This window comes from Camellia sinensis, chromosome 1 (assembly GCF_055761805.1).
Source record: "Camellia sinensis isolate YWXY chromosome 1, ASM5576180v1, whole genome shotgun sequence".
NCBI classification, from domain to species: Eukaryota; Viridiplantae; Streptophyta; class Magnoliopsida; order Ericales; family Theaceae; genus Camellia; species Camellia sinensis.
In genome coordinates, this window is record NC_138961.1 from 65,004,669 (window position 1) to 65,011,198 (window position 6,530).

Below are 6,530 nucleotides of genomic sequence, written 5' to 3' on the forward strand. Positions count from 1 at the left end.
AAAATCGAAAGGATCGATTCGGTGCTAAATATGCAATCAACATAAATCAAACTGAACCGTTTACAACTCTAATCTCCACCGTCGTTGTCCAATCTATCTCCACCATCGTTGTTTCCTTCAACTACATCCATCTCTACCGCCGCCGCTATTCTCAAGTCTCCATACAATAATCACTGCTTGTAACAATCTTATAGATCAGAACTATGTCATCATTGTTCGTAACAACTATTGAGATATGAATCTTTGTTCGTTGTTCGTAAATACCGTTCACACCTCTATTACCTCGCTGCCGTCAACTCCACTTGCCACTACAACATATAAGATTTTTGGCGACCAATTATTTTGGTCCCTAAAACTATTGTTTTAGTCTCTAAATGGTTTTTGTGACAAAATTAATTTCGTCACTAAAAAAGTCACTAAAAGTGCGTCTAGCAAAGTCTTTAGTGACCTATTTTTGAAAATGTCCCCAAAAATGACAATTAGCGACCAATTTTATATTGTCACAAAATGTTTAATTTTATAAGACTAAACATTTGGTCGCTAATACTTCGTCATAAAATGTCCCAATTTGGTCGCAAAAAACAAAATAATGACACTTTTAACGACTATGATATTTGGTCGCTAAAAGACATAACTTTCTCTACAACACATTTTCGTCGCTAAAAATCAAAGTTAAATTTTGTAATCATTTAATCTCATAGCTAAAATGCACAAAATTAAATGTCATCCAATCATATTTAAAAAAAAAATGACATCCACATATCAAACCCACTTTATTCCCAAACCATAATGAGTATATAGAAAGTAAATTTGACAAAAATTAAAACTGAAAGTTTCCAAATTCAAATCAAAGTAGTAACAGTTCAAATGAAGAATAGCAACAATAGTTTCTTCAAAGAAAATATCTAGAAAAGCATTTTCTCAACATCAATATCAGGCTTTATATCAGACAGGCTTGGCACAAGAGGCTTCAAGCTGTACTTAGGTGTGACACCCTTTGGACATCCCTGCAACCCAAAATTCAAAAAGAAGAATAAAATAATAAGAATCAACACAACATAACCTCATTAAATAATCAATAGTCATTCATAATCAAATAAGTTGCAAATATTGAAAAAACACGTTATCTCAGTGTACTTGGAGTATTAGTGAGCTATAATAAGAATCAACACAACAAGAAAGTGAGTCACCTAGAATCAACACAATAAGGTTATCATAATCCAAGCACGTTATCATAATCAAATGTTCTAAATAACAAACACACTAAATTTATAATTATGACAGATCTATCTAGAGCAAAAGGTACTTACTATAATGGTAAATCAGAAGTAAAACCTCCCCCCGACTAATCTGTTGCATCACCAAATCAATCTTGACATTGACCTCCACGCTATTAGACTCCAAGTTGTGCACTCTTGCATTCAGTTCCTCATTGATTCTGTAACCAAACTATAGAAGTCACATTACCCTCAAACCAAATGCTATGTAACTTAGAAAAGATTGATTCAGAAATACATTCATAGCTTTTACTCCCCAACTTTTAAAAAGAAAATAGGGTTTGGCACAATCTAAGTGAGTTTGGATTATGTTTTATAATCTGAGTGAGTTCACACTTGTACAGATCAAAATAGTAAGACCCGTTCATAATTATGTAGGAAATCGATGGTCCACAATCTGTCTTTTTATCACAGTTAGAACAAATATTATAAAGATGTATGTCTGTATAGTAAATTATTTCTTACAATAATTAATAAAACACATGAATCTTCTAAACTGCACAAATTGTGTATTGACTTCAAGACTTTGTTAAATTGGAACTAAACATGTAAATCATAGATAAGATAAGCCATTGGGGTTGCTGGCTATTTTATTAATTCTTCCACCAAAACATACAACTCTGATCCATATATTGTCCAAATCATAATCTTAAAAATTTTCTTTCCAAGGAGAACAGTGGAGAGAAAGAAGCCGCAAAAGGAACACATATCTATTGGTTAATAAAGCACAGACCTCCACCCTAGTGGTGGTGACAACTTGTTACTGCTAGGCCTATAACATGATTAAAACATGCAATCAAAAAAAAAAAATCGCTAGGCTTTCAGCATCTTTTGGTTACTCTGATTCAAATATAGAAGTGAACATATCAATATAAAATAATAACAAGCACATCTCTTCTTCAATCATCAAACATCTCCTTTAGGTAAATTATTCTTCCAGCAACTTCCATGCTAATTCAGGATGAATAATCAAGTGTAAATATGACAAATAAATGTTGTTCTTTCCAAAGAATCCAAAATGTTGGTCTTTCCAAAGAATCATAACCTTAGCCTTGCAACAACAATGCTGAAAATATTCAAATCATACCATTTTGTCTCATAAACATTCACTCAAATATTTCCAAACTCAAGAACAGGTGAGTAATTCTCAATGCAAGTAACCAATACTTAGACAAGTAATCATTAACAGGAAAATACTTATATTTAACATTAGAAAATTCTTACATGTCTAATTTCAGCTTCATTATGGACCCATGCTTGCCTTTTCTGACTAACGTGTCTTGTGATACAAATCAACAAGTCCAAGCTTCTTTCCATCCTCGTCTCGCTGTCAAAACCTTTATAGTTAGTATCCTATGGAGTACATACATCACCAAATAAAAGAAATAAAAAAAGTGCCATGTAGACCCTATGATTTAAAGGTCAGTTGTTTACCTCATCATATTGCACCTTTCTAACTGCCTTTGAGCCAGCTGTAATGCGAGGCTTCGTGACTTCCCACGTCCTTTCTTATGCTCGGTTGTATCTATTAAAAACAACATATAGAAAAAAACGCATCAATGTCTAACATATGAATTGGATGAAAAGAATAAACAACCAACCAAAAAAGAATATAAAACTAAAATATTTACAAACCTACCAGCAATACAACAATCCGTGCTAGAAGTATCCAAGTATGAAGATTGTGATGTAACTTCATGCATAGATGCTGATGTAGCTGCAGATGTTGATGCAGATGTTGTTGGGGGCACAAACTTCGACGTAAATGAAGAAATTGATTGAGTTGATGTGGATGCAAAAGATCTAGCTGCTACTTTTTTGAGATGGCAATGCTTGTCAAATAAATTAGCAGAAGTAATATACTTACTATAAAAAGCATTTTATAAGAAACTGAGTGTCCTAAGTTTTTAAACACTTAAACAACCGAGATAATGAAACATGGCATACCACAACAAAATACTATTATGCAATTGATTCAGACAATGCACCGCTAGTCTCAAGGACGATAGAATCAATCATCAATTTCATCTTCCGGATCACTATCATCATCAATCATATCATCATCAACTTGATCATCCATGTCTTTGATGATAACTCCTTAAAGAACAAGCTAAACTCAATTAATGCCTTGCTCACATCCTTTTTCAAACATCCACGTAGAGCAATAGGAAGCAATCTTTGCAAGATAACATGGCAATCATGGCTTTTCAACCCCGTAATTCGACAGTCAATTTAAACTTTTATTTCCTAATTATATTATTAAACATTTTTCAATTCAAGAGATTTTTGCCAAATCCTCTAAACTGCATAAAAATAAGAAGGGCGTGCTGGAATGGGTCAATTGCATAACTTTCGACATAATATGAACTAAGTGGCTGCTTTCAAACTCGATGTCACATCCTGAAGTTCGGTAGGCAGATCATTTTACCATAACACCAAGCAATGGCCCCTGACTGGTAGAATGTATAATTAAGAATATATTAACAATACCGATTTTAATAAGAAATAATATACTAAAGAGCACCAAAAAGGAGGCAAATAAAATCATCAAAAAACAACCGGTGTGTTATTCCTGATCATTGAGTAATTGTTAATGTAGTTTCATCAAAAAACAACAATCTGTTGATCCTTTTATTTATTTATTTATTTTGATAGATCTTAGCCTTAATTTCTTAATTGGTTGTAGAATTAGAAAGCGAAAATTCAAAAAAAGGGCAAGAAATCAAGCACAATTTACCTCAACCTTGCTAACCGCAGCTTTAATACTGCCAAATCCACCTATCATACCCAAAAAAAATTCTTTGGTCAGTCCATGGACAAGTATCAAGTCTATCGAGAAGAACAAACACCTAACAATAACTGATATCATGCATCAACATGTATGACATAAAATAGCCTGTGTAAGATTTGCTTCTATGTGTGTTGTGGCATAATGACAGAGTTGTAGGAAACCAACGAGTATCAAAAGAAAATGTTGGTTATTAACTATTATATAAAATATAGATAAAAATCCAAAAATACGGACATAGAATATAGGATTATCCCTTTGAGTTCTATTCATATTCTGACCTTGTTTGCGTTCTTTCCATATCAAGATTTAGAAATTTGAACAAAGCTATTACAACTCATGCTATCTTTTATGCTTTACTTGTTTTTGTTCAGATAATGATGCACCACACAATGCCATCTATGTACAAAATTAAGATTTATTGCCAAGGAACTCCAAGATCAAGATTCTCATCAACCATAAGGAAAATAAAAAAGAAAAAAAAAATCAGAACAATAATCTATTATAATGCAATTCTGTTTGAGGCATAGATTTCATTATTGATTTATAACAAAAATGGCAAAAATAATCAAAGAATAGATGATATTCTTGTGTCCTTTTTCTCTTATGCATCCCTAATTCTTCATCTCCAACACGCATTAGATTAGACATACATATATACACACACACAAGTTCAATCTATGTAAACAATCGTTCAATTCCAACAAGCATTAAGATAAGAAACAAGTTCAGTCTCTATAAAACACAGATTGAAACACAATAAGAAATTCAAAATACAATAAATAGGTCGATTACGAAGATCGGAGATCGATTACGATAAACAGAGATTGAAACACGATAAGAAATAAAGTAAGACACAGATTGAAACACGATAAGAAATTGAAAATACAATAAACAGTTCAATCTATGTAAAACACAGATCGATTACGATAAGAAATTGAAAGTTCGAATTGGAGCTCTTACAGGTCGATTACGGAGATCGATTACGAAGAGAGAGAGAGAGAGAGAGACGCACCAAAATTTGAAGAAGATTGAGCTCCCAATTTGCCTTAGAGCTCCCGACTTTAGGGCTGAAGATTGAGCAAACCGAGGTGCAGAGATTGAAGATTGACAATTGAAGATTGAGCTCAATCTTCAATTGTTAATTGAAAAACGACTATTAATCTTCAAATGTGGAGCTCAATCTGCCTTGGAGCTCTTACAGGTATGAAGATCGATTACGGAGGGAGAGAGAGAGAGAGAGAGAGAGAGAGAGAGAGAGAGAGAGAGAATGAGCAAGTTAGGGCTGAATCCCGACTTTTCAATTGTTAAAATAATGAAAATAATTGGTCTCAAATTGTTTTTAATTGATAATGGCGAAAATATTTGGTCCCTAAATGTTAGTAATATATTAGCAACTAAATTTATTAGTCTAAAAAAATTATGTAAATATTAAGTGAGAATATTAATAATTATTTTTACAATCTTGTAAGTAAATTATCATATGTTTAAATTTGTCCCTAAAGATTATTTTTTGCGACCAAATTTAATTAGTCCTTAAATATTAGTCACTAAAGGACTAATTTCTTGTAGTGTGCCGATGTTTTTTTCTCTCTCTCCATCTTCTATTTATTTTTTATGTTGTTATTTAGTAGACAATGTTTATTGTAATGATGTAAAAATATTTAAATTTTTGTTTAAGTTTGAATGAAATTAGTTAGTTATGTTTTTCTGACTTTCTACAAGTTCAGTATAGTTAGTCAGTGGAATTTCTCTAACTTTCTGCAATTTCAGTAGATTTGTTCTGTGATTTTTTATTTGATTTGATGCAATTTTAATATGAGTCCGGGAGTTTCACACCCAACGGAAACGCCTCATTCAATAACTCAAGCAACATGTCAACAGACTTGTCCGTCCACTGATTAAGCACCTTCAAATGTAGAAGTCGAACAATGAATGACAAAGATGTGAACTTCTGACAACCCGGATACAATTCACTTTGTGCATCTTGAAGAAGTTTGAAATACTTTGCAGTCTCTGCATTTGGACCGAGCTGGGGTTCAGATGCACGGGGATCAGGCCCCTGTGGTTCATCACCCTCAACACTTGTACCGACATGTGGATTTCCCATAGCCCCTTGTATCATTCCAATCATATCATCTCCAATGTCTAAATTAGCTAATGTTTCATTCTCTCGATTACTATGCAGAGATATGTAAGATTCCCCATGATTAATCCAATGTTTGTATTTTTTAAAAAAACCATTCAAAATCAGATGCTCCCGTACACCATCTCGTACAAAATAGTATCGATTCTCACACTTCCTACACGGACAACTGATCATCGAACCTTCAACCCTATTGGTGTAGGCAAACACAAGGAATTCATCAATCCCATTAATGTATTCACTCGACATCCTATTTGGCAAATCAATCCAACTCTTATCCATCATCTGTACACATCCACAAGAATATCTCACCAAAGTA

At 33.1% G+C, this 6,530-nt stretch overlaps 1 long non-coding RNA gene across 1 annotated transcript; it reads right to left on the reverse strand.

Moving 5' to 3' along the window:
* Nucleotides 1-756: 756 nt before the first annotated feature.
* LOC114286787 (uncharacterized) lies at nucleotides 757-1,436 on the reverse strand. Its single transcript, XR_014328045.1, has 2 exons — nucleotides 1,311-1,436; nucleotides 757-1,007 (listed from the first exon to the last, which is right to left on the reverse strand). It is a non-coding gene; the product is annotated as an uncharacterized LOC114286787 (long non-coding RNA).
* Nucleotides 1,437-6,530: the final 5,094 nt, after the last annotated feature.